The following is an 8,023-nucleotide window of genomic DNA, read 5'->3' on the forward strand; positions in this document are numbered from 1 at the left end:
GAATATCGTTGATTATGTAACTGGTTCGTTTCACATACTTTAATGTATATAAAGACTAATATTAATAAACCTTTATTGAATTTTCAAGCTATTTTAAAAAAACGATTTCGTCGAAATGCATTTGATGTAAGCACAGAGAATTAAAAAAATTACAAATAAATGCAATATTAAAAAAATAATAATAAATTAAATTGTAAAAATTATTTATTTAAACTGTTATAGTTCAAGAATACAGTAATTTCTTTATTTTTTATGTAATATACCAAAGGTTCTTAATCTTTTATGTGTCAAGGACTTCTTTTATGAGTCTGGTAAAGCTTACAGATCATCTTCACAGCATAATTTCTTAGAATATTCATATATAAAATAAACTACATAAAATTACAAAGAAAATCAATTAATGTATAGACTATTGAAATACAATTATCAAAAAAAAGAAATTTATTAAAAAGAAATTTCCACTACAGTAAGATATGCTCATATTTCGATTGGCGAAAGATATTACTAATATTAACGTAAATTGGTTGTCTATATTCTTAATTGAAGAAAACGTTAACTTTCAATTGGAAACTAGTAAAAATAAAAAATGTTTTTTCGGAATCCCTTAAATATAGCCACGAATACTCTAAAGAATCTATGAGTCATAGATTCTTTAGAGTATCCGTTCAGTAAAAGGTTCAAAATGTTCTAAATATTCAGGGTGAGAAGATGATGCCACATTATATGTAATTCGTTATATTTATATATTAAGAAATAATGATGCATTTCAAGTATTATTTTTAGATTTTAGTGATTTTCCTTAACCAATTTAAGTATTTTTTTTCCAATTTTTAATTTATTTTGTTAAAATTATTATTATCTGTTAAGAACTTCGTTATTATTTCTATTGATATCAAACCCTTCAGAAAAAATAATTGTTGAAAATAAATTAATAAGCCGTAAAGTCAATTAAAAAATTATATTAAAATCCATACACTATTCTAAACCTAAAAAATTTAGAAAAATTTCTGACAGTTGAACTTTAAAAGTGTCTCCCCCCTTAGTCCCTATTTTATTAAATGTAAAACCATTGTTATTTTTATTTCTAGTCGTTCAAATAGTAATAAATTTGACTGGACATAATTATTGTACTGAAATTACATCTTGCCTCATCATTAAATTTGACTAAACATCTATTTTACTTTAAAATAAGATAAATGTAAAAAACGAGAATTCGATCTCTTTAAATAATCTAAATCCTGCTATTTTTATAATCGTCTTGAGATGCGACTTATACACTAACAGATGTAATTTAATTCATGTAGTATTTTCTCGTATTTAGATTACCGAAGATAAAAATAATTTTTTAAATAAAGAAAAATGTTTTATATTCTTTACCTGTTCACATAGAAGAAGNTAACTACTTTTTCGGATCTTCTTGATTGGAATAAAGTCGCCGAATTCCAACCTCTTTCGTATGATTCTATTAGGCTCTTCATAAATAAATTTGATATAAAAAAATTTTAAAATACTAACAATTAAAAACCACAACTTTATGCCAAATAAAGGATTACCTAAACTGGAATTTTGTTTCTCGTTATTTTGATAACGAGAAACAAAATTCCAGTCTTGACGAATTCCAATGTCAACTTTCTTGGTGTCACATTATTAAAATATCAAAAATTAAATTGAGAATACAGTGTTTGCAATCGTGAGAACTTATTCCTGTACTTAATGGGAGAAATGTGTACTGGTATAAATAAATTGAATGAAAAACTGGAAACACTTAAATAAACTGTAATGTAAAAATTTCCATGTACCGTAAAAATTAAAAAGAATAAAAAAATAATTTTGGTGTTATATTATTTCAAATTATCACTCACTTCACAACCATAAAAACTTTAGCTTATCTGAAAAATTACAAAACACAACAAATTTTAATTTTGTGACTAATTCTGTCAGTACGCTTCTATAACTGTTAAAATAAATTCTAGCAAAATTTATATTGAATTACCTAGAAAAATTAATTTTGTGATTAGAGTGTGTCAAACTACTACTACTTATACTGTAAGGGATATGAAGGTCAGGAAAAGTCATGGAAATTAAAACAAAAATTTGACCTTATAAATTCTTTAATTTCTTTTAAGAAATTAAACAATTTACAAGCTTGCTTTTTAGATCTACAAATATTAATAATTTTTATGATTTTTATATTGTGGCAGAAGGTTAGATAACTCCAATATCATTACGAATTTTTTGTGTCAATAAAGGTTTTCCCGTATGTGAATTGTAGGAGTAAATCAACGAGGAGTTAAAATTCATTGGATTATTCATCTTTTTTTAATCCATCTTTTTTACGTGTTATTAAAATCTTTGAATACTTTGACCCTATTATTGTAATTAAAATTCCTAATTATCAATTGGTTATAATTTCTCTGTACGCCACACTGAAATGGGAGAATCCAGAGATTTGTTGTTTCTTGATTTCATTTAATAATCTTTTTATATGTAAATTAATTGTCATTGCGGTGATTTTAATTTGTCAAATGTATCTTAATCTTCTTCTGGTGGTAGTTTTTCTAATTTCGAACCCGTTTTGAAGTATTTTAATAATGAAATATTTTCTTACTTTCCCAGTTGTTATATATAACAGAGGGAAACTATGGCGATCGGTTAAAAAATGACCTCCAAGATTTCACATTTTTTAACTCGGGACTTTGAAACATCGAGGAATAAAAAAAGTTTAGGAGTAATTGCTTGTGTAAAGGTTTTGTTATGTCTCATGTAAGAAGGATGAATGCCTATCAGTAGGTATCAGAGTTTCATCGTGGTAGAAGTGTTGCCTATGGGGACTAAAGTTTATCGTTCAACGCTATTGCTGTTCACGTTGGTTGTGATCCTATGACTGTCAAGAAAATATGGAATTGATGGGTCCAGGAGGGCCATACATAACGCCATGCTGGATCTCAGCAATCCCTGGTCAGTAACGCTCACGAGGACTTGCAAGATCGTACGGCTACGTTACGTACCTGAGTCAGGAATTTGGGTCTTTTTAGAACAAGTGTCTGCACAGACAGTGCGACGACGTCTGCAGCATCAGTGATTATCAGCACTGAGATTATTGTTGCGGCTTTCCTTGACGCTGTAGCAGAGAGAGTCGTCCGTACTATGATGTGCTCAAAGATAAATATGGACACAGGAATGTCGTTATGTCGTCTTTTCAGACGAATTCCGGTTCTGCATACAACATCATGATAACCGTATCCGTGTGTGGAAGCACCCAGAGAAACGATCATTGCCAGCATGTATTCATCATCCTCTTGCGGTCCCAGCACCTGGAGTAATGGTATGGGGTGTTATTGGGTTCACATTCCGGTCACCTCTTGTTTGAATTTCGACAGTCATCTTTACATTTCTGATGTACTAAGGCCCGTCACTGTGCTTTGTCTTCGAGGCCCCCATCACTCTACCTTTCAACAGAACAATGCACGACCACATATTGCCCACACTAAACTGACTTGTTACTGCTGCCATAGACAGCTGCCATAGGTACTAATTTCTGCATGTTCTCTACCTCAAAATTACCTGTCAATTTAATCATGTCTTCCTCTCATTATATGTATGTGTACAATAAATATGATTCTGCTATCTGTTTTTTATTCCTTTAAAAGCAGTGCAATTTCAAAATTACTTTAATAATATTGTTTCTAAATTCACTTTCGATCCAAAAAGTTTATGCAATTCTATTCCGAATATATTTTTCTTAAATTGTTTTTAAGTTTTTCTAAAATAGAAGTGAAAAAAATGTTATGTTCATTTTGTAGAATTTCTAAAATAAATTAGATTTTTCTCTGCTAGCACTTTTTTCTTTTTATCAAAACTTCTGAAATACCGTTTATTTGATATTTCTCGCGTATTCGATTTTCGATTATGGATTTGGGCTTTAAAATTGTTGCTTGTTTCCTTTAAAAACAATTTGTATAAAAAACCATTTATAAATATTTTACTTTTTTTATTTTATATACAAACTGCTCTAAAAGTTAGTTAACCAGACTAAATGTTTCGGTGGAAGCGACTGAGTTATGAATAACATTTAGTTTATCTCAACAGGTTATAGTTTACCTCCTTCTGAAAAAGTATCCCGATTAACTGATTTTTGAGCCAGCCACCCTGTATATTTTATTTCCCATTTTAAGAGTAAATATAAATTATATATGTAATCTATTTTATATATTGCAACATTCCTAAAATTACAATGTTCTTAAAATATTCTTATTATGAAATATTCAGCATATATTCTATTTAAAATCTTTTAAATGTTTAATGATTAATTAAATTATTTAATTACTTTTAATTCGATTAATTTTATTACGATACTTTATAGAAATTCTATTATTATACTTATTTATTGATTTATCATTTTTCACTATTTTTCACTCGGAGAATATCCAATTTATACATCAATAAATCACTAATTTGAAGAAAAAATAATCTGTTTATTCATAATTTAAACCAATTTTTTACTCACTCGTACAACGCAGTGGCCTGTTATGGAAAATATGGTCGTACTCTTATTAGTCAAATTGTCTTTATAAATTGTCCCAAAAGGTTATAATTATAATTAAAATAAAAAGATATTTCTCGCTTACAAAGTTTTCTATATAGCTAGTAAAGAATATATAAAACAAACTTTTGTTATTTTATAAAGCATTTCATACTGGAATGTTTTTACAAGAATATTCATAACACAAAAACACACATTTGCACACAGTTGTGTATCAGTGGCCGTATCGTCACAATGCTGGGCTGCAAGTTAATTATATTTTTAAATTTATTAAATTTAAAATACATGCTCTCCACCTCAATTTAGAAGTGTCTTGCCCCTGTACACAATACGTTTCCTTTAACAACAGAGTCGCGCCGATCATTACCTATCACCTTTCGGGAGGCAATTTTTGAATTAATTAAAATGTCGTGACGTCTGCCCCTAATGTTTCCATACCTGATCTTGAGTTTCATCTATCTAACTCTATTCTCGATAGTAAGGATAGATAGACAGACAATGGGAATTTATGGGTCTACAATTTATTTTTCAAATTGCAGCCCAATTATTTCATACAACGAAGCAATATGCAACATCGAAAATAATGATTTTACTTTTACAATCATTGGAAGATGAATTAAAGCGGTACGATAAAAATATAATAAATACAATAAAAATATTGGTAAAATCATAACTAAAACGTTATAGAAGTAACGTAATAATATAAGCCAAAAATATGTAGAATTATTAATGAAAAACCATGTTTCGATAAAATCTCTTAGGAAGTAATAATATAAAAAGTAAGATGCTCTGTTTTACTAGAGTTTTAGAGAATTTTCTTCTCGAATCTGCAGGAAGAAAAGTCTTGTTTGTACTGCATTTATTATGCACAATGTTTCATACCAAAAAACTATAGAAATTCGTACTTATCCAATTTCAAGTTATCAGCTACTGTTTTTCCGCTGTATATACTTAATCCGACTGCAGAGATGTTTTCGAAATAAAAATTCTTTTTGAGCACGAGAAACTGATGTCCTGAATGCATTAACAATTCATACTTCAAAAATAAGCTGCATAGGCTTCAATCATGTTTTTGATTACATGAAAACCTTTATTATCAAAGTCCTAGACCAGACTGAATATTCGAAAGTTAACATAACATCTGTTTTTCTATAAACGAAATACATCTGTAAATAGTACTCTAATTACATATAGTTTTTTTCGTGATTCGTATATTACTGAAAATTTGCAAAACGTATTTGTTACGGCTAACGGGAATGTTAGCCAGGCACAAGTTAAAAGTGTTGAGTCCGTACCCCAAGGTTCAAATCTATTCTGGGGTATACGTTCGTTTTTCTTCTTGCTTCTCGCACTCGCCGACGTCCTAGCAGCAAGTGACCAAACCACAGAGTGTCTGACCCTGTGGTTCCTCTTGTACCGCGCAAGATTACTCTCGCAACTACTACCGTTTTCGTGGCTAGGGGGCTTCTACCTTAGGGGTGTTTAGTCATAATTCCACGAACAATAGCTTTGCGCCACTGGCCACTCGACCAAGCACACGTACAGTACAGTACCAAGTATCCGTTACAATATTAATGTACTTTTTGTTTGTACGAAATTTTTTATACAATATTCATAAGGTACAGATAAACGCTGAAAAATCAATAGGGGCCACCTCAGTACTATGTAAAACTATGGAAGACAGGGATATAGCGCTGGTGCAGGAACCCTACTGTAGAAGAGGAACTCCGAGCTGCCTCCGGGGGTCGTACAGAACCTTACACTCATCTGGAGAAAACCCAAGAACAATGATTATAGTAAACAATCAATACTTACCAGTGCTATTCTACGCTAATTGGAGCAACAAATTCATGACTTGTGCCGAAATTAATACTGATAATAAAAACATAGTGTTGGTGAGTGTCTACTGCCCAATTACGGATGCACTTAGCCCGTTACTCAAAAAACTTGATGAATTGGTTAATACTTTTAAAAATAAGTATATTATCATAGCAGGAGATTTGAACGCCCACTCGGAGCTGTGGGGTGACCCTAGGAATGATAAGAGAGCTGATGAACTGTTAGAATTTGTTAATTCGAATGAACTACACATAGTAAACGACCCAGAGTCACTGCCCACGTTCGATGCCCCGATAGGGCGTAGTTGGATCGACATAACAATTAGTAACGGAAAGATGCTGAATATCATACAAGACTGGAAAGTTGCTCCAATAAGTAGCCTCAGCGATCATAGTTACATCTTTTACCAGCTGGGACAAGAGGAACAAACTACAGGAACAATAACAACACAATATGCAATAAATCGGGCGAACTGGTCTCTTTTTAATAGCAAATTCACAGAGGCTTTGGATTTACGAGACTTTAACAACATCAAAGACAGTGAGGAAGCAGAAAAGTTTATTATTGACATTCATGAGACTATAATAAGGATATGTAATGAAACTATTCCAAGGAAAAGGAAAGGAAAAAAAATATACCTTGGTGGACAAGAGAATTAGGCGAACTAAGAAAAGAAAATAATCGGCTACGCCGACGTTATCAAAGAGCCAAAATAGATGAAGAAAGAAGGCAGAAAAAGAATGATTACCTTGCACATTGTAAGGAGTATAAAATCAAAATAAAAGATAATAAATTAAAATCCTGGAAGGAGTTCTGTTCTCAGAGCTCAACAAAACCTTGGAGCTACCTGTACAAAGCTTGTGCAGGAAAGCTAAAAAAGCCTCAATATCTTACTGCGATTAATGATAGTGAAGAGGGGTATACTGAGGGTATTGATAACACAGTTAGAGCATTAATGAATGCCTTCTTCCCAATGGATGATCCGGAGTTGGACTCCCCTAAACAGAAAGAGATAAGGAAGGAAATAGAACTGCAGTATAATGGTCCAATAGATCCATTCTTCACAGAACAGGAAGTGGATGCGGCAATCCACAGGCTACGACCAGGAAAGGCTCCAGGGATGGATGGCCTAGTGGCAGAGATAGTGCATAAAATATGGAATCTGAATCCTGCATACATAAGAGAAATATACAACACCTGCCTAAAATACGGGGTTTTTCCAAAGATCTGGAAAGAGGCAAAACTGGTCATTATCCCTAAAAATGAAAATAAGGACAAGAGTACAGTGAAAAGCTATAGACCGCTAAGTCTCCTTCCCACTCTTGGGAAGGTTTTGGATTATCTAATTAGCCAAAGGTTGCTACATCATCTGGAAGAAAAAGGATTTCTAAGCCAGAAACAGTATGGATTTCTTCCTAATAGATCTACTGATGATATTATTAAGAAAGTTTTAGAGGTAATTAATGACACATTAAATCAATATAAATACTGTTGTGCAATAAGTTTGGATATTCAGGGGGCCTTTGACCATGCATGGTGGCCCCTGATTCTAAGCACTCTAAGGAAATCTGAATGCCCGAGTAACTTATATGAAGTACTTAAGAGTTACCTGAAGGAAAGGAAAATAACATACTCTGCAGG

The sequence above is a fragment of the Centruroides sculpturatus genome, unplaced genomic scaffold (assembly GCF_000671375.1).
Source record: "Centruroides sculpturatus isolate CEXI.00-Female unplaced genomic scaffold, Cexi_2.0 scaffold1697, whole genome shotgun sequence".
Classification (NCBI taxonomy): Eukaryota; Metazoa; Arthropoda; class Arachnida; order Scorpiones; family Buthidae; genus Centruroides; species Centruroides sculpturatus.